The following is a 25,603-nucleotide window of genomic DNA, read 5'->3' as shown; positions in this document are numbered from 1 at the left end:
CACAGAACATCCAGTTTACTGCAATAAAATTGCACTTTGATTATAAGAATCCGTTATCAGTATCATAGAGATGCTCATGAAACAGACTTTGATGCTTTATTTCTTTTTTATTTAATATTTTGCGGGTTTATGTGCAGCGATCACAATTAGATGGTCAGGGATGCTGACTTTGAAATCTAAAGTCTTATTTTAACATCGTGTCAGATTATATTACACCACCTTAGGTAAGTGATCTAAAGATTATAGCTAAATCTCTGAAGGGGAATCTCACATGCATATATTTCTGGATCACAATAGGAAACTCAGCAGTTTTTGCATTAAAGTGTTGTTCTTTGTGGAACAATGGCATCTTCTCACGGAAATGAGACAGTATCCATGGACAGGAGGATTGTCCACCATAGTGACAGGTTTCAATTAAATCTTAGCCTGTTTGTGCAGCTGTGTAACAATAAGCTGCAGTTTATTTTAGCTCACGTGATCCTCCAGAAAGATAATGTTTTGCCAGATGAGTTACAACATCCCTCATTTATACCAACACTCAGGTACCAGCGAAGTCAAAACTTGAAGATAATAATGGCATAGTTTAGCCTGCTGAATCCTTATTGCATGTGGAGACACGCAGATGGAAGAGCTTTCGGATGCTAGGTTTGGTTTGCAGATGCAGAGTTTAGAAAATAAGCGTGCTTTTGCAAAGTGAGGGGATGCAGATTTTTGAGCACTGTGGCTGTCTGTCCTGCATCGCTTTCAACAGAGTCAGGTTTTGGGAGGCATGTGTACTTAAACCTGCTTATTGAACTGGAAAGCCGAAATCGCTTTTTAAAGTGTTTTACACGTGTATCTTCTGAGACAGAGGTGAATTGAAAGAGGATGGTGTATTTAAGTAAATGTTATTATTTCTCAACTTAAGTGAGTCTCTTTATTGATATAACAGTTTCGTGGCGAAGAAATGAGACTTGGTTTCACAAGCGGAAAACTGTGACTTAAGTAGGTTCTGGGGAATATAGAACAGAGTTAAGCACCTATTCCTTCTGTAGAAAGGGAAGTTATGGTGCAGTGCTGATTTCAGTAATACCAGGCTTGTTCCCACCACCTGAGCATCTGGTCATCTGTAAATAACACCTTATTTTTTTAGTGGAAAAGTGTTAGTAACAACTATTTTGAAGGATCAGCTATTTACCTATATGTTATCATTGATCCGTTATCAAAATCAGTATTTAGAAGACAACTGTCCTCGAAATAAGATAACCTGCAAGTAGTATAACCCTCAGTTGGTAGAAGCCTAGAAGTCTTGTTGCGTGATGAAGGTTAGCAGGACTCTCTTCCAAATCAGGTGTGATTTGCAGTGCAGACAGTGTCCTTCAATCCTAAGATGTACAATCATCTGGACAGCAATCTGGTAGATTAAGCTCAGATATAAAGCCAACAGCAAAGAGTTAACCTGAGGTCCCTTCTGCCCACATCTTGTAGTACTCTAAGCTAAAGATGCCAGGTGGGTTTCAAAAGCATAACTGGCTAACTGACAATATTCAGTATCCTACTAAGTAATTCCAGTGTCAAGCTGCACATGGAACATTACAATGCACATAATGACTGTCTTGTTTACCTACAGCGTCACACTCTTACCATGATCATTACATTTACCATTGTAACCTGCTTGGCATATCGTGGGATACTGAAAACCAATTGATTTTTTATGCATGTTCAGTTCTGTTACAATCTCAATTAATTGTTTTCTCTGGATCAGGTGTAGTTGATCCCAAGATGCATGTCATAAGCATACTCTTGCTTGGAAAGACTAGTGAAAACACACTGTACATCACTCTGGAAAGCCAGAACATACACAGTGAAGATTTTCCCAGCACCTGAGACACTGAGCCGAACATGCGTCCCTTCATTGTCCAGGTTCAACGTTCACACCTCTCCAAAGAGTAAAATGACATAAATTTTTGTAACACTGTCTGAATGACAAAGCCAGTGTCCTGTTAGGATTGGGCTTTGATTCAAAATTAAAATCCAGCAATAAACTCTTTGTTTAGTAATTGTTTCTGAAAGTTTAAATATTTAGAGAGAGACAGTTCAAGTAATGGCAAACTTTAAATGTGATCTAATATTGAAAGAAATTGGCTGATTTTTTTTTAATCAATGGAGTAATTGTGATGGCCAGCTATGCTGTAAATAGCATTTCTTTGTCCATTCATTTGACTTTTAGCAGTATTACAGTTTCTTGGCTCTGTACATTTTCATCAGTGCAGTCCTGGTTTTTTGGTCCTCCTTACCCATATATTTTTCAGACAATTTCTGCAGCATGTTTTATCGCACTGGCATCCTGACCTTGGAAAAAAATATTCATTAAATAGTTAACTGTTTCTGGTGTCTGAGCAATATAATGCATCAAAGACTTTAAAGTGAAATATTTGCAATTTAGGGCAACTAGTAGTGGGATATATGAATGCTGGCTTGCTTTACATTCATGCAAATAAAAATACTCTGGTTTTGACGAAAGGCCTTTTGGCCTGTTGAATAATAATGTCGCACTCTTTGTTTATTGTCAAAACTTCAGTAGTATTGCAAAGTAGTATTGCAAAGCTGAGGGGAAATACACTTCAATCTGTTTTCTTCTATTGCACAGAGGAAATGTAGACTCCAATACTATTTCAATATCATTATCAGCCATAATATAAAATATTGTTGCAAAGCTATTAGGTCTCTAAAAACTTTCACAATAAGTTGATATGAGTGACTTGTGTTGGAAAAAATTATTCTTGTGGCTTAGCAGAGGAGGGAAAATAGGTTGACTCTTGCAGAATCATAAATGGTAGCAGCTTGGTCAGTAGACTACTCAATAAAACACTAAAGCAAAAACAGTACAGAAAACATCTGTTGGAAGAACATTTCTCTTTGAAGATAGCAGTTGAGTTGCTCCACTTGGGCTTCGCTGAATTTCTCACAGACCACCCACAAAACTTGCAGCCCATTCCTTCAGAGGAGCCAAACAGGAACGATGAGGATATTTTCTTCCATAAGGCACTTGGCTGCATTTATTTAGATTTTGTGAGGTTTATTTGAAATAATCTTATAATGATGTAATCCTTTACATCTACTCAGCATCCAATGGATTCAGAAGGGATACAGGGGACTACACACCACTAAGTCTGAGCTTCATTGCATGGAGACTAGTAGCACCTATAAAAGAAATAGAATCAGCAGGTAAAAGTGAACGTGTCTTGGTTTGGAGAAGCGTTAACGTGAATTTTTAGAAGAAAGTCACATCTCGCAGAACTCTTGGTCAATATGTGGATGAGAACGGCTCTAGTTGGTGTAAATGGATTTGGAAAAAGCCTTCAGGCAAGATCGTCTGCTACTGAAATGAAGCTGTGGTCCAGAAGGGTTGGACATCTCTTAGACTACCGGACTGGCACAGACGAAACTATGAAGGGTAGTTACGGTAGAGTGTCCAGACATCAGTACTGCGATTGTGTTGTACAATAGAATCATTGATTTGAAAAGAATCTCATTTACTGCTGATGATTTACAGATTATTATTAGCATTGTCAAGAGAAAGGTTGACAGTCATGAGCTGGATGAGAGCGACTGAAATACAGTGTTTATAAATGCAAGTTAATGATCAAAGGAAAGATAATCCTGACTATACATGCATAACAGTGAGCCCTGAAGAAGCTGTTACTATTCAGGAAAGATCTTGGAATCATTGTGGAAAGTTTTTGGGTGTGTCTATGTTGGTATTTTAATTTGGATCAGGTGTGTGCTCTTGAAGTGAGTCTCCCTGTGATCCCCATTTATCTCACCTCCGTTTACATCACGGAGCTGTCTTGGAGAGCAGTGACACCCTCCCTTTGGATGAAACAAAATCAGAGAATGTGTTGGAGCTCCTAATGGGTGTCTGGTCCATGAGACCAGACTACTGCTTGTCAGAGGTAAACTTCAGGCAAAGAGAATGTTAGGTGTTAATAAAAAAAAGCAGTTGAAGACAAAACAGAAGACAACACCATCATGTCACTGGAGAAGATGATTGTCCCTCCACATCTGCAGCACTGCAAGAACAGCACAGAACTAGAAATAATGCAGAGGAAGTCCATCAGGGTGTTTGGTGGTACAGAGTGGCTGTCGGTGAAAAGACACCTTATGACAACTTTATGGCTGGCAGAAGAACTCATTGTGGAAGATATGAATGGTATGGAAAAGACAAATGGGAATGATTAGTTAATCCAGTGATGAATGCTATTTCTCATTGCACAAGAAAAGGCATGCAGCAAATAAAATGATTAGGCAAATAACAGAGACAAAGGAAGCACTTCACAGTATTTAAATCTTGGAGCTCATTGCCATGGGATATTGTGGAAGTCAGAACTGTAAATGGTTTCAAAGAATGATAAAACAGCTTCTTGTAGGATAGATCCTTTTATACCTTTTAGCACAAAAAAAAAATCTTTTAACTGCTAATCACCAGCAGCTCGGAGGGAAGAGCAAGGGCAGCACTCACTCGGCAGATGCTGTTTCCTAAGCATCCAGTACTAATTTCTATTAGAATAGACAACATGTTGAGCTACATGGACCTTCAGTTTGACCTCACATGGCAGTTCTTAGTTTTGTACTTACTACAGTCATTAAACAAACATAGGTATTGACTAAGATCTTGATACAGTCTGCAGAGATCACAAGCATATTTGCCTTACAACTCGTATTCTGTTATTCTAATTGCTAATCATTGTCATTTAGTATCCCTGCAAATTAAAGGACAAATCAGAATAGTGGGTTCAGCTTCCAAAAGAGAAAAAGTCAGCCTCTGTTTTAGAGACCTTGGTCCAGACTCCAACGAAGTGCAGCAGGTGGTAGATGCAAACAAAATAGTAGAAGAAGGGAGGAGGTGATGAAGCAGCATTGGCTCAAACGTGCATGATAATGACGTGTTGGCTCATTGCCATCACTCTGGCTAATAACTGGGGTAAGGGGATACGCAAGTAAACATTTGAGTAAATGCATGGAATGAGGCAAATGACGGAGTCCATATTATTAGAAAGATATATTAGTATAATGTTTCTAGTGAACAAAACTCCTAGGAGGAAAGTATTTGAGCATCTAAAAGGTTTTCTGCACAACTTTTTTGTATTTAAATTTCTGGATGTTCTAGATAGACTTCCATAATGCTGCACGGGGTTGATAATCCACGCGTCAATCTTTAAAGGCCTTACCTGCATATATATAAAAATGCTGCTAACTTTAGCAAACCCAGCAGGTTGCTATTGTTTTGGGTTTTTTTTCCCAGAAATGGTTGTTACTAACATACTGAAATATAAATAGTCAAATTTCTGACTAACTGGCTCAACTTGTCAATTCTTTTGCAGATACAAAATTAACTTTTTTTTGACGTCACTTCGCAGTCACTGCGATGAGCAGTGGTTTCATAAACTATTCTCAGATGTGAGGCTAACTACAACGGAGAGAGCTTCGCTTATGTATCATCTTATTAGTCTTAGTAATAAGAGAGATTACAAAGTAAAGTGTGATGTTACATAGTTTTTTGAAGACTACTTTGTAAAATTTGTTTGACTATGCTAATGGACTTTCCATTAAATGTTATGCAGTTGAAATTTGCTTTAATAATATTATCGAAACCATTAAATCATTTTCTTTTTTTGGAGAAGAGACTGTTTTGAAAATGATAAAATCACAGTAATACACCTGATGACTTTGTCTTTTAGAAATCTTTTTGCGACAGGTTTCAGGTGGTTCAGCACCAGAAATCTGACAGGAAAAATGCTGGGGAATTCCTGCTAAATATGGCTCACATGGAAAGAAAACACACAGTAATGCTTACTGGGCTCCTTAAAGGAATCTGAGACTCTTGGATTGCAAAGTTGTTGATCATAAAGTTTTTTTGTGATTTATGTAAGGAAGCAATAGTGGACTCCAGTGCAAACATGAATGCATAAATTTAGGTAAATTTAGGATAACGCAGCATGAGACCTTGTTTGATGAAAAGTGGTTGAACTTAACTTGGAAGAAATAGCAACCTTTTAGGTTCAGCAATGGCATGACATAACGGCATAGACTCAAATTAAATAGGAACATGACTCAAGTATCAAGAGTCCCTACAGGGAGGAGAGTGGAGACTTTCTAGATCCCAAATGAAGTACTAGGAATTACAGGGAAAACTACATTTATGTACTAAAATGCCTTCACATGACTCCAGGGGAAATAAGCTGGAAGTTCTTGAAGGAATAAATACCAACTGATGAGGGGAAATTAAAACTTTGTGATTTGACTGCTGTAACTGCAAGTAAGACTGGAATAGAGTCTGGGTGCACAAACCAAGCTTTTTACACTCCAGAGATGTGAAAAGTTGAAAAGCAGCTTCCACTCTTGTGTCATTAGACGTTTCTGCTGGTTCATAATTTTCTTCTGTGTTGGAATGTCAGAACCGATCTACTGTAACAGTCAGAAAGGAGATAGTAGAGGGGATGAGGAGTTTGACAATGTTTTTTCCAAGTAGTCACTATTCTTTCTATGCCTGATACTGCTGTGAGCTGCAGATTAATACATAGTAGTCTACAGTACTTGTGTAGTCAGCAAAATACACCATGGAATGGGAACAGCGATAAAAGTAACAGGAAACCGAAAGAAGCAGTAGGTGTCAGCTTCAGCAATTTGGCAGCAGTAGAGGTGATTTTTTTTTTTTTGCAGTAGAAATGCAAAATGACTGCTTTTCTGTCATTATATTTAAAAACAAAGTGTGTGACACACAAAAAATAGACAATTGAGACTGCAAAACTTAGTAACACTGAACGGTCCCATTACTTGCCTTTATGGCCTGATAATGTCTGATGTACAACAGAAACCCTGATTGTCCGTGCACTGATGGTGCACAAAAGATGCAACAGAAACCCCAGAGAAAGCTGTGTTTGATAATGTATTTTTACATGTACTGGGGAAATAGTGGCTCTTTCATTCTACACCCACAGGAATGCGCATGTTTCTTTATAAAATAAAAAGGGTGAGGCTCTTGGCCAGCTTTTATGGCCTTCTCACTGCCGCATTTTATTTACCTCTTGGTGTTGAGAATGGCAATCATCAATTCACTGTGGGAATTGTGGGTGTCTCGGAGCAAAACTGCTCAGCATTACAGGGTTGAGCAGTGCCTTCAGAGCACAGGTGATTTGGATCAGTTCCTTCCTCTGATTTTCATTTGGCTTAGAACTTGCTGTTTCGTACGTACCACTGATGTGTTGGTACCTTTAGGGAAGCTGATGTATAAATACACCATCAGACTATGCAGCGGGCAGGCTGCCCGTGTGACCTGACAGCAACTAAGGGGCATTGGAGTGCTCTAGCCCTCCCATCTCCTCAGTCAGCAAAGACTGTTCGGAGGCCTTTGGAAAGAAATTCATCCACTCCCCTCCTGCCGTCTTCCCCGCTGCCTTCTCACCAGCAGTGAATAACTTCCAGTAACTTTCCCATGTGCTTCCATCACAGGACAGATCAAAGCAGGATCAACACGCTGACTGCCTGTTGTAGTTCATAATCTTGTATGAACCGTTGTTCTTGCTGCCTCAGGAAGCTTCAAGGAATTGCCTGAAGAATTGATGGAAGACTGCTGTTTCTCCCAGCTGAATAACATGTCCCCTAGCTTCGTCATGAGCACCACAAAGGATGACGCATCTTTTTCCTGCTTTGTTTGACCATCCTACACTTTGACTTTCTAACATGACATTATTTATAATGTTTCTAGTGAGTGCCAGTGGTACCGCATTTCTTACTCTTAGAAGTGGCATCAAATTCTGCAGTGCGTGCATGGTTACCACTTATTAACAAGTTACTGTGGGCTGTGATTGAATTGTTCTGCAACTGTGCTGCTGTTATTTTTTGTGCTTCATCCACTCGTATCAAATACCACTGACAACCTGCTGGCTTTAGAAGACAAAGGCAGGTATCCTTTTAACGTGAGGTGGACCTTCTGTGTGTACCAGGAATGATGGTATTGAAGTGCTTAGGGACATGGTTTAGGGAGTGTTAGGAATGGTTGGACTCGATGATCCAATGGGTCCTTTCCAACCTTGTGATTCTGTGATTCCTCCTCTGCTATTAACTGCTGCTCTTGTGGCCTATTCAGTATACAGGGGGAAAAGTCTTGCCTACTGATCAATTAGGACATATAAACTACTGTTTTATTTTGGGTATACAATCTGCAGAGTATACACCCTTTGAGTGACTGCAGTCTGTTTCAAGATGTGTCCAAAGTACAGTTCACAAACCAAAGACAATGTTCTTTAATGCTCTTTTATCCCCAAGCCACAAGGCAAAATTCCTAAGGTAGCAGGAATAATTTCTGCTTTAATGTAACACTTCTAGATTCTCTTATTAATTCTAGGCTTTTGTGCAGCTTGGAACAGCTCTAAAAGAACTTTCTCTAAGCATATTTCTTACTTTGTGTCCAGCTGCTTTTGCTCCTATCCTCACCAAAAGGCAGCCATTCCAAGATCACAAGCATCTCAAGTAATTAAAAGTTGCAGTCTAGTGACAGTTGATCTTTCAAAGTGCAGGAGTATGCATCAAGGAGGGAGAGTAACAGAAATATGTTTTGAATGTGTATTTAAATGCATTCACTTCTACAGGCATCAAGGGGGTATCTGGGGACCGCCTACAGATACTTAGTATTTGATATATCACTTATTCAAGATTTGGAAAGTACCGGATTAGTAAGCCTCAGGGTTAGCAGAGGAACTGCGTGATTAGCCTTATATCTCACAGAAGAACTGATAGCAAGACCACCTTTTCATTCCCCTTCTGATTATACAGTAGCGTAACAGGGCTTTGCAGTGACAAATGCAAGTAACAGAGGGTGAACCAAGGCTGTTTCACAATCAGTTTGGGGTTTCTTTCCTTTAGAAGTGACTAGACTTCAGCTCCATTTCTGAGAAGGTTACTTGAACCTCTGACTCAAACAGAGACACACCTCTGAGTGGGGTAAACGGGTGGCTGCAGCGCTTCTGGGACAGAAACTGCAGACTATTAGGAGCACGTTCCCCTCCGCAAACTTGGTCGCAGCTGCTTTTGGTCTGTGGCTTCTCGCTGCTATTGTGTAAGGGAATCACACTCTGAGTTTCAAGAGCCACAACAGAGAGTAAGTAAAGCTGTGGCTCATTTAGGACTGGGTGTTATTTTAATGAACTTAATAAATCCTGTATAGGGCTAGGAGTTTGTTTGGAGTTCCGAGTCCTGCAAAGCGAGGCTCTCGGTCTGACCTTAGAGCCTTGTACACGGTAGAGCTCTAAGAAGTGCAGCAGTTCTGTGCTACACCAATTTCAGCAACGTCAGCAACCCTGGTTTAAGTAGCTCACCCACTTTAGCAGCTGTTCTCAGCATCAAGAACAGCTGTTCATCAGACTTCTCTGAATGGAGCTTAAATGACATTGTACCACAAATGGCTTCCACTGCCCTGCGTCACCATGTTCTTAGATGTCTGGGAGATCCATAGTCACAGTGAAACAAGCTGATTTGCTTCGTGAAATAAGTACCCACAGAAGATAAGGAGTTGGCATTTTTGTTAAACAAACTCATCATGTGGTTGAAGCTGAAGCATTAATGAATGTTAGTATTGTTCTCGTAAAACACGAATGGCAAGGATTTGTTTCATGTGCAGGATGGACACTGACCTTCAAAGGGCAAAATTCCTTGCAGCACCATTTATTTCACTTTTAGCAAAGAAAGATGGAAGATCTCCTAAGTTACTAAGTCTACAGTCATGGATATCAAGTCCTCATCACAGCCATGTCATATAATCACTGTCATGAAAAGAAATGGATAACTGGATCACACTGTCTTGCAAAGAGCAAGGTTCTCACCCTCTCCACCTGAAGTTAAAGGTTGCTTCTGGAGAGGATTTCTAACACCTACCTCCCATAGTGGTTAGAACTGAAAATGCACTGGAAGAAAGACTTGGCCAGCCAGCAAACTCTCAGGCCTCCTCTGCAGAAAAAACTTTCACTATAGAAACCTAAAAATTACTCAGGGTGTTGAATTGGTACCATTTTAAAGGAAAAGTACCATCACATCTATTTTCTGGCTACAGTACAGTTTTATTAATGGACATATATTGTAAATTATATATTCTTGGACAGTCAACTTAGGAACTCTCAAAAACTGGAAAATTACTTTTATAATATTATTCCAGTGTGCTTTAATACCAAAAGCTGAGAAGTATGGTAGATAGACCAAGAAAATTAAAATCCCTGCAGCTAAATATTTTTACAGAAGTCATTTAAAAAACAGAACTTCAGCTAACCAAGTTGACCTTGCTCGTTACAGTGTTAGAGAGATTTGGTTGTGCATAAATATGAGTAGAGCACTGTTTAAATAACATATCAGAATCTACAGTGATGTAATGCTTTGTGACTTCTCCTAAGACATAATCTATGGCTTTTGACTCAGATCATTAGGGAAATGTCCGATACGGTAGTTTCTACCATCACTTACAGGAACATAACTTAAGTATGTTAAAAACCCACAATGCTATGCTACTATTCAGTAAAGCTGCCTTTCCCTTCCTTTTTTATGAAGCCTTTTGAAAAGGTTTTCAGGTATCTAAAACCAAAAAGACCAAATAGAGTCTGCACCTTAAGTGAAAATATTTGCAACTTTCTAGAATGCTCATGGCACAAAAGGTTGTGGCTCTCTTTCAGGAAAATGAAGGCATCCTAGAACACAACAGGACTGCTGTACTGTTCCTTACGATAGACCTGTGCTGCTCATCTGTGTGTGTGCACATAGCTTAAGAAAGGAGTAAATCTTCTATGTGACATAGGGGTAAGGCAGTTGTTTCCTTCACCCGCATGGACATAGAGTTTAGGCAATATGTGCAGTGATTTCAAGATCATTCCTAATCCCAAACTACGTGTTCCACTCTGAAGGCTCTAAGGCACTTCCGTTGTGCATTTCCCATCCCATCCCATCCCACCATATCATGCTGCTAGTGGAATTTCCCTGGATGTTTCTGGTCTCGTCTTTGGGAATTCATCTGGGAAGCCCCCAACCCATCTCCAGTGCTCTGGCCTCCCACTGCCTCCGTCCATAGGACAGCCTGGAAGGTAAGACAGGTTGGCCACAGCCGAGTTCACAGAAAACTTGGCTTCAAAATTAAGCTCAATACGTACAGCTTTTAGGTAGGCTACAAAAGTCCTATAAGGACAGGGAAGTGTGGCTTATGTACTTCAATCAGTGAATGAAAACCTCACTCTTACTGGGCTGCCCTGGACCCGTGGGCTCGTGTACCACTAATGTCAAGTACTGACTGAGTTTTACCCTGTGGAGTTCCCTGCTCTCTGAAAAAGCAGAACTGCGTTATTTTAGTAGAAATTGATTCACTGGTCATGAATTTCATTTGAGAAAATAATGTCGTTTTTGGTTCAGTGTCTGCTCTTTTACATACCCCAACAGTCTCGGCAGACTATTTAATATGTTTGAGGTTGAGAAGAAAATGTTGTTACTTCTTCATTTCTCACCACACATTTTCTGTGCCCGGTGAATGGTTTCTCAAGGCAGCAAAACTAGCGTCTTCCTTATTTTTGGGCAGACGTATCCAAAGGATACTAATCCTTTCTGAATGTACTTTGGTAGAAAAATATACAAACTAGCAAACTTGGAGTATTTAAACTCTTTCCTTACATTTGATTAGTGCTTTATATGGCTGCTTTCAGAATGTTCCTGAAGTATTCTTTTTTAATTAGTTTAATTAGTATTTTTTAATTCATGGTATGTGGTTTTAAAAAAAACCTAACACTGAAAAAATAATTTCTAAAGGTAGATTATTAATTTTTTACAGCACGTGTAACTTTCATACATGACTTCTTTTTAAGGTTTTGCATTTGCATAGTAGTATGATTCCAAATAAATTTAAATAAATATTTAATTTAATAAATTTAATAAGCACTTGAATTACCCACAAATGGATGAGAACAGCGCTGTCCCGTTTCACAGTGAGCGAGGGGCACAGAATTACATGGATGTAAAGCAGTTTGTAGACAGATGTGGGTAATTACAGAGTTGTATACAACTGGTATAGCACAGAAATCTGTTCTCTGTCCATATGACTGAACACTTGGGTACAGTTTTAAAACAATAAGTAGTAAACTTTTTGCATAGCAGTAAGAAAACTGGGGCACAGAACTGAACACTGCATATCCTCCGTACATTTAATCTTTCATTTTTCTTTAGTCAAAATTGTGCCATCTTTAAGAGATGCATTATTTTTCTAAGTAATAAGACAAGGAAAATAAGTGACTTGTATTGATCCAGTGAATGCTGTTATTATAGTCCTGCACTTCATAAAATTGTTCTCCCTCAAAATTATATGAAATAACGTGAATTTGAACTTCAAACACAAGTGATGAACCCTAACACTTATGATGAAGTTTTAGAATGTGGCTTCTGAAGCAGCTACAAAATTTTAGACAGAGCCATCCATCACATTAGCACCCAAATTTTGCAAAATTTAAAGAAATATGGAGACCATCTGTTCAGTTCCCTGCAAACCACTTTGCAGGATTCAGGGTTTGGAAAATGAAATAGCTAACAGATATAAAAGGCACCAGTGGCTGAAAATTTACCCTTCGTAAATTAGAAATGAGATGCGCTTTTAAACATTAAGGCTATAGCATTTTATTTATAGCACTTAAAAAGATTCACTAACGGCAGTGGTGTACTTGCTGTGAATCACTTCAAATTAAGATGCGATGATTTCCTAATAGACGTGGTTTAACTCAATCAGAATTTGGGTCCTGAAGCAGAACTGCTGAATGAAAAACATTCCCCTGTAACCCAAGACAGACAAGATGGGTACAATTGTCCCTCCTGGCCTTCGAATCTGTGAGCCCGTAAGTAATGCCATGACAGACACATAACCAAGTCTGGGCCATCAGACGGAAAAGGAACACAGGTTCTTCTTAAATGGAAGTGGCATTGGCACTTAGTCAGTGTCGTGGTATAAAGAACTCCATCGAGGTCTATATTCTAGTTTTTTTCAAAATGTTATCAGGACACCACATCCTCAAAAGTTTTATGGCCACAGAATAAACATTTGTCAAAAAAACCTCAACTGTGACGACATTGGAAAAAATATTTTGGTGTCACATGTCCTTCCCTCTGGAAGGCCACTGTTATTGTAATAGTTTTGTATTTTTCATTTTTACACTGTACTACATAATAAACATCTAAAATGTTAGAAAGCTCAAGCGCAAATGTGGAGTCTCACCATTGTTAAAACATCTGATGAACGAGATATTATTAACTTTTTCGTTTAAACAGTGGTTAAAAACCTGTAGTTTTAGGAAAGTCATGGTGAGCAGCTGTTTGAGAATGAGTCCTAGTGTGTGAGTAAACTATGGAGTGCGTATCAGTCAGGTAGCAGAAAATTTCAGAGCTTTATACTGTAACAAATAACAAACTCATTCAGACTCTAATTCTTGAGAATTATAAATTTCCTCACTGTACACGCAGCGTATGTAGATTATCACAGGGTGCCACTCATTGAACAGTGCCCACGTCATTAGACTTGATGGCTCTGACTTAGGAGTCCTGTAACTACAGGCACTAGACACGGGAAAGAAGCTGGATCCTTATATACAAACTCTGGGGTACAAGAGAGCCTGGAAAATCTCTTTGCTCTCTAAATACCTACCATAAAAAAACTGAAGCCAAGTAGCTTTTTGTGTTGAAGAAGAAATGCAGTCATGTTCCTTACACAACACCGAAGTGGCTTATCAGTTAATTTGGACAGGACTCTCCCTTGTTAATACCTATAGTGTTATGAAGGGTTTAAAGAAGTAAGAAAGTACATCACCAAACAATTGAAAGAGGAAAGATTTCAGATGTTTTGATTATCTTGAGTAAAAATTATTTCATATTAGATGGCCATCAGAGGAAGTTATTAAACACCTCAGAGTGCTCATCTAATAAAAATTTCTAACAAGATGTAGGAGACATACAGGTGATTCCTATGCTTTGTTGTCCTTTGCTGTCACCGTAAGAAGACTCTCCAGCCATTTAGTGAAACTGAGGGAAACATTCCCCGCTCGTTTTAACTCAGTGGCTGTCATCTAACTAAGTGTATCCTTACAAGTGTTGTAAAATATCTCAGATTCCCTTTGGAAGTAATTCACAGGCATAAACTTGCCTTTTGAAATCTGCACTGACTGTTTATAATTGTGTACATTAACAAAATCAACAAGGCAGAAATTGTAAAGATAGTGTAGCATACGGTACTGCGCGTGTTGCATTTGCCCTGCACTGCACAGGGCGTATTCTGGATACTGCATGTGACAATCGACAGCCGAGGGCAAGGTCCTTTCCAGAATAACACCAAATTTTTATATTGCAAATCTAACATCTTTGTCTTTGGGGCACACTGAACTATCATTAGCACTGATCTGACAGACACTGCACATTAGGTTTTGTGATTAACATATTCTGACCATTTAATTGTAAGAACAAGTGAAACATGGCACACCACATATTAAAGACAAGTGCTCACTGCTCCCTGCTCCACCTGTTACGCTGTTAAATAATAGTAATGATCATTAGTATCCATTGAGTAGGATAGATTTGCATGATGCTTTGTAACTATGAAAATAACATTTCAGGCTAGTAATTGAGGAAATATGTACTCTCCAGGGAAATTCTCTGATTATTTAAAGACAAACAGTCATTTTTTTCAAATCCTTTGTCAATGACCACCTGAGGTTTCTTGTTTCCTTAGAATTAAACTAAAAACTTTAACCATGCACATACCATCTTGAAATCTTCAAAACATGAAATACTTTCTTCTTCTTCTTATCTAGAAAGCAATTTTAGTTGTGTTCTAGATATCAAGTTTTGTTAATATCCCTAAAAGTATTCCAAAAGGATGAGGTCTGTATTCCTTCATCAGGCTACAGCTGACAAGCATCATAAAGCAATACCTTCCCCAATATTTATCAGTATTTCTGTTGGAAGTAGTGAGTGTATTAATACTTCTCCATCGCATGTGGTACTGTTTAATTCTGTATTACTTTCTCTGTGTATACCTTTGTATACAGCTGTTCTTTGGAGAAAAAGACAAGTTGATGTGTAATCAGAAATTCCTGAGGTAATTCCAAAGCCATCTAACCCCAGCATATTCTTTTTCCCAGCAATGGGAAATGTGTATTCATCGTACAAGTCTCTTAAACTTCCCAAGTATGCAAGGAACCCCTTTTCAGGCCATTACACTGCATAATCTACTAAAAAACTGCTGAACACAAGCAGCAGCTAGCACAAATACTGAATGCAGATATTCAGCACAAGTTAATGTTGAGGGGTTTTTCCTATTTTTATATTGCTCACTAGGCTTCAAACCAGATTTGCTTCAACAAAATTTTCTTTTTGTGGACTGCCGTACATAAAAATAATTTCAATGCACCTTTCCCATTTTCAGCACCTGGTCTGAAATCACTTTACAGAGAGGATGTTCTTTTCAGATCAGGCATATAAAAATGAAGAGAAAGCAGAGGTGGTGAGGGATTCGGACTTTCAATCCTCCTCTAAGCACCCTGTCCTGCAGAGCACTGTAATGATCTCTGCACAAACCTCAGGACAGGTGCAAGAACTACAAGTGTAGTTTTATTAGCGTGTTTCCTCTTTTATCTTTGTGGTAAATGTATGGTGACTTATCCCTCTTGAATTCAGGCTGTCTTTAATTCCTTCATGCTGGATGAAGAGCAGATGTGTAGCTGCTATCATGGAGCACATTATATGTTCACACCCCAGCTTAGCACACTCCCTGTTCTGCATATACCATAAATACTGAAAGTTCATACAAAGAGTGAAAATACTGACTGATTATTTCACTGTATATCTCACTATTAAAAAATGTCTGTTTAGTGACCAAGAAGATCTTTTTAACTTTGTGACCAGCTGACCTTGGTCCTCCAGCCCCTCTCTCCCTTGAACATCTCGGAGAGTAGATTGCTCTTGCTGTATGACCTGAAAGTCAAAAAACCCTGATGGTATCAGGTCAAGGAAAGAAGGAAGTCCATAGCTGCTTGTGGGAAACTCCTTTCTAGCTGTCTGGCAAATCTAAACTGAGCTGAACTGAGTTAGGCCATGTAACCACTTCTACAGGCTGCGTAGAACTAAGTTTTCCAAATAGAGCTGCTTTTCCAAGTGGAAAAGAATTAATGAAGGATTAGTAAATTATTTATGTATTGTAGAATCATGGAGTAGTGTAGGTTGGAAGGGACTTTTGGAAATCATCTAATACAACCTCTTGCTTAAAGGAACACCAACTTAATTAGGTTACTCAGGGTCTTTTTCACTTCCAAGGATGGATATTCCACAGCCTCTCAGGACATCTGTGCCAGCGTTTGACTACATGTATAGTTTGTGCTAGGGATGATGGCAAGGACGTCAGAAGATTATCATGGACTCATTAGAAGACTAATTAGGTGCAAGATTCATCAGTCTCTAACAACTTATTAATCGTTTGTTAAAACTCATTTTTGTAATTTCATAAATCGCATACAAGTGAGATCTTAATATTAAATGTGACTGAGGGGGTTCTTATACTTAAGTGTGAATTTAAGCTTCCATTCATAAAGTATCTGGAAAAGAGAGGATGTTGGAGCAGCAGCGTGTTGGTCTCTGCACCAGCCCTCAGTTAATAGCGAGCAGACAGCTGCAGCCTTCCACAGCTTCAGCCTGTGACTGGCATAGTGCCACAGGGAGAACATACACTGCTTAATCCCAGTGAGACAAATGTAGGGAATAGATCTCAGAAACCATACATTTATGAAAATATAGTGCCTCACTCTACAGAGGCACATGGAACAAAGCCCTTTGCCACATCATTGCTGTAAATGCATCCAGGAGCAGCCGAGGTATTAACACATCCACCAAGTTAGGAATCTGACTAACAAATACACAGAAAATTTCCTTAGTAATGTATTCACTACTTACATATTCAATACTGCTTCGAGCGCAGACATTGCTAAATGTTTCCTCAGCTTCATCAGAGTTCCAGTATCACCCTGACGCTGGAGACGTCTGCATCATCTGTACCAACAGAAAGAGAAGATAGCCGTCAGCACGGAGATGTGGCACATGCCTCCACAGTAATCCTTGGTGTGATCCAGCAGGCATTTTGAGCAGGATGGGAAGATCTGTACCTCACCACCAGAGAAAACCCAGTGGTGTTCCTGAGGAACACCCTGAAAGAAGTAATGGATTCCAGTCTGTAGCAACCCCTACAACTGGCAGTACAGCCAGCACTTGGCTGAAACCTTATCATTGGGAATAACGACGATATAAAAGAACTCATCAATTAACACTTTTTCAGCTTGTGTGAATTACCAAGGCTGAAACAGGACTCAGGTCAAAGAATGGTGACCATCTGTTGCCAAAGAGCTTTTGAGAGGATCTAGGGCCTGAGGACAGCAGAAGAGTAACCTGTGATTGTCTCCTCCACAGCATGCCGCTCTGGTAGCAGCTCCCAGGGAACTCTGCCATTGCCAGAAGAGTTTCACGGTAGCACGCAGCCAGAACCTGCCAGGCAGTGTGGTGTAGTCACTCTGACTCATTGCAGACATTTGTACATGCACAGATGTGTTAGTGCCTTTCATCCACACTGTAAGCAAACGTCCTCCTCACAGAGTCCATGTAATTGCTACAAAACACACTCTTAAATCAATGAATATGCTTTTCAGCCTTGACATCTCCATGTCTGGAGCACCATCCCCACTTTTTCGATGCAGAGTTCTAACTAGCTGAACTCAGACCATTTAAAGTGCATCCATGTGATGAACACTGACAGCTTTCTTAACCACCTTTACTACTGTACTTGAGATGGTTTGTTCCTTCCCAGCACCAGCGGCAAGTTGGTTTTGCACTGGACAGAGTTCAGATCTCAAACACAAATTAGATCTGCAGTGAAAACCAATGAAGTAATTGAGGACAGAACCTGGCCTACTGACCCTTCTCATCTGAATGCCATTTCTGAGGGGATAAGGATGTATTATTCTTCCTTTTTTTTGACAATTACTCTTTTACAGAGAATTTTTGAGATTTTATGTGCCATTTTTCTGTGATATTGCAGTGGTATCCTGGATAGTTACTTAAAAAATTCTGTGCTCCTATCATGTCATTATAGTTGCCTAAAGCATGTTTCTTTATTCCTTTTTTTCTGCTCTACCTTTCTTTTCAGCTCGTTTCTGTATTCTGCCATCACATTAACTTCATTTGTGTAACCAAGAAAATGGAGAATTCAGGTGAATTCTGAAAGAAACCCTTGTGTTCCATGACTTTCCTTCTCTTATCCCCCTACTTTACCAACGGCTACTTCAGCTTCTTATTCAAAGGATCGCCCCTCAGCCTTCTGTAATGTACAAAGTTATCTATTCTTAGCCCTTTCCTTCTGTTCCTATTCTTGCACCATATTATTCACAAATTTGACTGTTACTACCTTTGCTATATGGATGCTCCAAACCAGTTGCCTCCCATTCTAGTTTGGATAGAAAGCATGAAATAGATATTTGATGTGCCTCTCTGACATTTCCTTGCCCCTATTCAGCCATTAATGTAACATGGACAGTCCTTTCCCTCCTGTCTCAGTGATGGGGAGAGATTACTGTCCTCCTTCTCGTTCAGACCTGTGGGCTGGGAGTTCTTTTTGACTTGCTGCTCTGTCAAATATGTATTGATCATTGCAGAAATACTTGTCTTTCCCTGTGTACAGTAACTAGAAAACAGATCTTGTCACTAGATATTCTATACATCGTACTTAAAAATTGCTGTTCCACATCCTGTGTCTTGGAGTGACTACTCAGTACGTGCCCTAATTGTTTGTTTATCTCATTTTCCAGCACAGAGATTTAATTTCAACTGAGCTATCATTTCAGTAGAGCTTGTGTTCCTTCAAATTCTCTGCAAAGCTGTTACATCCTCGTTCAAAGATCACTTTGAAAGCTTTGATAAGGGGAGGATGTGGTACCGTGGCCCCTTAGCCTGACCAGTATTACCCAGTACCCCCCTGCAACATCTTGTACCCCTCTGTGGTCTCTCATCTTTTCCCTGGCAAATAAGCTTTGCAAAGCCAGAAAGCTGCCCTCGGACAATTCTCAGTTGTTACCTGACGTTGGTAAAGCCTCTCTGGACAGTTGAAGCTTGTGCTCACATCGAAATCCTAAGTCCTCAGCACCTTTGGAAGCCACCAAGTGACAAACAGCTCCCCAAAAGCTCAGCTTTCACTTCTTTGTGCTCATATTTACCACTTTGCTTTAAAAAGAGCTAAGAAAATATTTTTCTACCTACCACACAAGAACATGTGGTGTGTTTTATGACAGTCGTACCAGTAGCATTTGTAAAGCAATGAGTCAGTGGTAGTGCAGCAGGGTAGTTCAAATGTGTATTTATACTGTATCATAGCTGAACCTTTGTGTTTTTTTCGTGTGGAATCTTCACTTCTGGCTAAGCTTTGGGATGGATGTAAAAGCGTTGAACTGAATTCCTGGCCCTGAGTTGAATCTGAATGAAGCCTGTATGGTGGAGGAAAAGACTGAGTGAACTGTAGAACCGAACACTAAAATAAGCTTGAACTCAAGAGCGTACAGGAGCACAAACTGCAAATGAACATGTAAGAAAAACGGCGTTTTTTTTTTCTAACAATTTCAGGTGCCACTTTTATGTAAATTAGTAATTACTTCCTGCATTTCTGGAATTGCTTTAGTGGTGGTAAAAAGCACCTTTTGTGGTAGTCTTCTTTTTCTTTTAAAACTACTCCTTAACCATTTCCATCTCCTCTTGGAAATGTGTATTTTTTAACAAATTTCAAGTGGTTTTACTGAAAGAACTGTGATATGTTCACATAAACACTGGTTTGCTTAGAAGTTTCTTCAAGTCCTGCTCTTGTTCCTATAAACTGATTTTAAAATAAAAGAAAAAAAACTCATGGAGTCAATCACAGAGATTCCTACTTTGATTTTACTTGCATCTAAGTAAATTGGGAACAACTCTGCTGACTTGCAGTACTGTGAAGGAAGCATAGGCAGAATGAGGTCCTTACTTGGTTATGCTGCACTCTTCTGATAAACACACGCATTTCCCATACACCTACTCTTGAATGATATGAAACTTGAGAATCCCATTGAATTCAGCAGAGAAATACTGGAGGGAGTCATCCACAATGTATTAGAAAGCAGAGAGCCATATATGTGTCCAAAACTGCCAGCTCTTGGTAGAACTTAGCAAAATATTTTGTCTCCTTGAATTTAGATTTCTCATTCATCTTTTAGTCATCTGTGCTTGTCACAGAAATAGACACCACAGGAGCAATTCTGCTTAAAGTAAGCTTCATCCATGTCTCAGTTCTCTTAGATTAGCAGCCTACACTAACTGTGTTTTTAAATCCCTCCTATGATAGTGGGTAGGAACAGCATTTATGTTTTACTTTGTTGGTCTACAAACCAGGAAAATATCTGTTGTTTCTAAGTTTAAACTGTGCACTGTAATGTACAAAACAAATTTAGCAGTATAGTAAAAATTACCAGCTGTACTGTAGTACTGAAATAAAAGTATCATCAAATTCAAAAGTTTGTAGAGGGTGTGTTCAGGACTGGCCACTTTTCAACGTAAAAGACATCGAGAATTTAATATGCACTGTTTCTTGCTTTCCTTTCCTTAAGAAATATGAACACTGAAATCCAATAATGATCCGATTTATTGTAGAAAACGGGGATTTGATAAATGAAATGCATCATTATGCTTTAAAATAGTGAAAGGTATTTGAACCTTTTACGGGGGAGCCGTTTAGAGAGGTCTCCCCCATGGGGCATAACAGTTCTTCTCATGACATGGATGCACACTTGAACTGCAAAGGAAAACATCCTTCTCTTCCTCCATCTAAAGAACATTAACCTATTGCTAAAGAATATCTTTATTTCTACTGCACTTTTCTAGTACCTTTGAAAATTGTCTGGCTTTCCAAAGGAAGATCTAAAATGTTTTTTACAAAATTATTCCATTTAGGAATGACCCAACTGTTTCCTTTGCAACCTGTCAACAAGAAGCCCAGGCAGAAATATGTTCTGCATCATGAACAAATCCAATATGTAAGGCTTTATGTGATGAAATTACCTCCAGTGACAGGGACTACATATATAGACTAAGAAGTTCCTTCCTGGTCACTCTGCCATCTGTGAATTTTTCTTTTCCAGCCCTTTCCCAAAAGACAGTATATCAAAAATGCCCTTGCAGTGCAGGAGTCTCATGTATCTTCTTATTCCTGTTCGCTCCAAAACCCATCATGATTGTGGTATGTCCACCACTGGTCTGGTTTACACACATACGATTAAATATCCTAATAACAGAAAGTGGTTCAGATTAGGTCCTTAAATTTGTGGTGGGAGAGGGAAATGGCTTTGACAAACTGGGAAATTTCAATGATGTAGCTTCTGATGAGGAGAAAGCTGCAAGGGCATGAAAATGCCTTCTGTTAGTAGGGTCAGCAGTGGGAACCGATGTCATCAAGAGGGGAAACACAGCCCTCACGTGGAACTGGAGGCAGGGCAACAGGGCAGTTTTCAAAAGAGCCAGAAATGAGCTGAGACATCAGAATAGAATTTTAGTTTCCATGAGACTGAATTTCAGAGAAAGGTGGGACTTCCAAGAAAAATGACGTATGGTCATTAGAGATAGGACTCTGCATGGGAGCTGTGGTTGGCTGGTTTTCTGTGGGCTATCAGCCAGGGCTTCATTTGATGTAAGCTGGTAGTAAAGGCAAACTCCTTCTGCCAGAAGAATCCTTACACAAAGAGGAAATCATCTTGCTTGCATAAGCATGGAGTGAGGCTTAACTTTCAGTTTCTTTACCTGGACGCCAGGGAAGGTCACTGACAGGGTGTATTTATGGAAGCAAACATGGGGTCCAGAAAAGTCTTAGGAAAGTGAAAACACCACTTTGAGCAGTAATTTCTAATTGCCACGTGACTGCTGTAAGATACAACTAAGTTGCAGGGCACTTCTGGCTTTCTGTGTAAACCTGGAATACGGAATCACATAGCAGGAGGCTTCTTCGGTGTTACTGTCTGTTAGGAGAGGAAGATCAAAGTTGCAGGCTTGCATTCAGGGAGTAGCAGGTGTTTTTACAGCCTTTATTTGGTCTGTCATTATATTTTCATATGTGTATGTGGGAGGACACCTATACCTAACGCAGTGGTTTGCAACTGTTTGTAATGTGAGGCTGATAGGCTTTTTTTTAGTGGAAACACAGAACTTTCAGGATCTCCCTAGCAAGTTTAACACCTCTTCCAAATCTGAGAAGACTGTAGATAATAAAAAAATCCATGTGCTTAAAAAAGAGAAAAAGGGAAGGGAATAAAAAGCAGTGTCTTCTTGATATTAGCAGGGTCTTCACTGAACTTCCTGGGAAGATGCACTTGATGTTTGCCTATGAATAATTCAGATGAGGAATATCTTCCCTTTCATTTTTATGACTGTTGAGCCCTTTCACTTTCATTTTGACCTTCCAGGTGACTACATAGATTTATTACTGGGGGATTCATAGCTGGCACATTGATTAGATCTACTCTGGTTTTAAACTGTGGGTCAGATTCTGAAGAGAAACCCAGCACCCATTCCACTATTATTTCTCTAGCGTGAATACTGGCTGCTTCAGAAGAAATGGTGCCATCGGTTTTGTACATCTGGAACAAAGGCTCCCATTACCAGATTTTGAGAAACTGAATACAAATACAAGAGAAACAAATATTTAAGTTAAAAATGCAAGCAGGCAGAAAATTTACAACTAATGTCATACATTATTTCTTAAAGCAAAGGTAGCAAAAAGGAGGAAGTTAGGAAAATATTTTTTAAAAGACAAACATGTTGAGTGAGATGGCCTTTATCTCCCTCAGAAATCTTACTGCCTTTCTTTCCTTGGCACTTTCTTCAAATGCCCTCCCAATACCCTGAGGCACAACATGGGACAAAGACCTCCAATGAAAAAAACACACAAAAGTCCTGTAATTTATAGCAATGAAAATAACTTTTTTAGTGTATGTCATGAAATCAGTCTGCTGCTTTATACTGTACACTGAGAGAGACCATCTGAGCATCACATATTTCAGTTCAAATAGTTTACATAGATATGCATGGTCAAAGGCAAGGACATGACTTTGGAATTCACTAAGTAGATACACAGTCTTCCAAACCTTTCTGCAAGTTTATCGATCTCCTGGAAAGTGTTTTCTGGGAGCGTCAGGACTTTTATTTAGGCTCTGTAGAGCTCCTGTGAAGTGTGAGATGAGTATAGTGTGCTCCAGCCTTGCAGTTCTACCTATAGAAATAATTCAGTAGGAATTACCCTTTTCTGACTTGGCTTGGAGGGTTTTTGATATGTGAACAGTAATGCTGCACTGTTAAATGAGTGATTTTGACCTTGAGTCTTCAGAGAAGGAAGATGTTTGTGTATTGTACTCTTACATGTATAAGCACTTGATTACCAGATCATGACACTTAAGTCTATGAAGCTCAGCATGTTTGTACTATAGTTGATTAGTATTTTTTAACTGCATATTAAGTTTAGAAAGTGAAATTTTTTTGAAGGTAATTTATTTATGACTTTCATCCTGGTTTGTGCAGCTGGTATAGTGCTAGGTTTAAGGCTAGTTGGAAGGTAAAAGGTCTGTTGCAAATGTATTTGCACAGATGCCATGGTATCATTCTGTTTGTTCCCTTTAAACATAGTTCTGTGGTAACACATCAGAACCTTAATTCATCCAGAATTAGCTGGGACAGGGAGTAAGAGAGAAAGTGTCTAAGCAAGTAATGGTCTATGTCAGTTCTAGCACTCTCATAACTGTGCAAACTTTGTTTGCAGTCATTTCAGTTTTATTAGATCTAAATACTTGGTTTTCCAAACTGATTTCAAGGATTTGGCAAACTGTAACCCTCAGGGTCACTTTGGGGAAGATGTTATTCAGTTTTCATTAAAGACAGAAGTGAGGGGGGGAATGGAAAATCGGACACTGAAGCCGTAGATATTTTCTGCATATTCTCAGAACTGTGTAGTACTTATTTCTAGGGAAGGAATGGAAGTATTATTTCTATTAATCACGCACTGTCACACAATTATTCCTTATTAAGAAAACTAAGATGAATTTTTCAAACCTTAAGGAAATGCAGAAATATTATTACGTTATGTACTAGCTGTTAAAACAATTATACATCATTAAGAAAACCAAAATATTGGTGTTTGTTATTACCGTGGACTGAGACTAGAAGGAAAACAGGACCAACAGTACCAAGTGTGGGTAAAACCCTGATATTTATGCCAGCACTGAAGCACTGTATGCAGGGAAGGATCACATTGGCACTCTGAAGAGGATAAATATCAGTGAAGGCCCAAGAAGAAAAGGGACCACATTGAGAAGTCAAATATATTTGATGCTACCCTCAGATGCATTCAGTAATGAACACTGAGGCAGTAATGAGGATGAGGCAAATACTTAGTCAGACTTTTTGTGCATCATTAGTCAAGACAGTGGGTATGATGGCTGATCCAAAAAACTCTAGGAAAAAAACTAATTTTGCATCAACCCACATTTTTTTCATTCTCTCCTCAGCAAAACAATACACCGAGAGGGGGGTTTACCAGAAACAACACATTTTGTCTTCAGTTTATTTAGACCCTCTTCATTTTAGTTTTGTTAGTTCAATTGGAAGTGAAATGCTGATAGTTTTCTTCTGAAAATGCTGTAATGAAATGATTCGTCTTTCCCAAATATATTTGCTTTCTGAATATTTTTTTCTGAAGCCATCTATTAAATTTGACCCAATTTCATAAATTCTCCCTTAATGATGTGTTGAACTGGTTAATCACATTCTCCATTGCCAGTATCATGTTTCCCATGAACAAAAACCACTAATGTTTTCTCCTTTTATCTTCTTAATTGAAATGCATAATGCCTCATCGCCAAAATACTTGAGTGTTTCCCATATTAGAAAACACTGTCCAAGAAACCTCTTCCCTTCCCATTTCCTTCTTGTAGTACAGCAACAATGTGAAAATGAGAAATTGTTAAATTTAAGGATGTGTGCATGTCTTGAAAGACTTTGTATGCAATTCTGACAATGGCCATCCTCTCCGAGGTTCTTCCTGCAGCAAGCAAGTAGGGGAACACAACTGGTGTAATCCCTGGAAAGGCCGACAGAAGTTACTGCACGGTGGCATCAACGTGACACTGAGTTGATGTTCCAAGACTGAACTCCTGAATTAAAAAGGGAGGGGGAATGCACATATTGTTTATCTCCTACAGACAGAATAGGACTAAACCAAATTCTCTGCAGTAATGTTAGATGTGGTCTACTGAGTTTAGCAGCAAGTTAATGTTTTCCCCAGGACATATTTATATATGTGTTTTGCTCTTTGGTATAGGGAGCCACAGTAATTAAAGTAAAAAATCCATCAACAACCCACAGGCCACTCCAGAGCTCCACGGCTCAATGTACAGTCTTTCTGGCGAGTCCCAGGTAGGAGGATGAGAAGTATTTTAGAGGCAGAAATAATTTAGGCAGCTGCTCTCTA

The 25,603-nt window shown here is 39.2% G+C and overlaps 1 protein-coding gene and 1 long non-coding RNA gene across 2 annotated transcripts in view; one reads left to right on the top strand and one right to left on the bottom strand.

Annotated features, from left to right (window-relative positions):
* CDYL2 (chromodomain Y like 2) overlaps positions 1 to 25,603 on the top strand; it is a 61,327-nt gene that overhangs the window by 4,505 nt on the left and 31,219 nt on the right. The gene's annotated exons all lie outside the window — the stretch shown is intronic.
* Positions 143 to 25,603, bottom strand: part of LOC128853494 (uncharacterized) — a 97,608-nt gene continuing 72,147 nt past the window's right edge. Inside the window, exons 4-5 of the long non-coding RNA XR_008452063.1 lie at positions 16,984 to 17,079; positions 143 to 3,183 (exon numbers count right to left, since the gene is read on the bottom strand). This is a non-coding gene — a long non-coding RNA (uncharacterized LOC128853494). The remainder of the gene's footprint in view (positions 3,184 to 16,983; positions 17,080 to 25,603) is intronic.

This window comes from Cuculus canorus, chromosome 13, assembly GCF_017976375.1.
Source record: "Cuculus canorus isolate bCucCan1 chromosome 13, bCucCan1.pri, whole genome shotgun sequence".
In the NCBI taxonomy this organism is placed as follows: Eukaryota; Metazoa; Chordata; class Aves; order Cuculiformes; family Cuculidae; genus Cuculus; species Cuculus canorus.
Note: the sequence above shows the minus strand (reverse complement) of the source record. Positions and strands in the feature narration are given on the sequence as shown.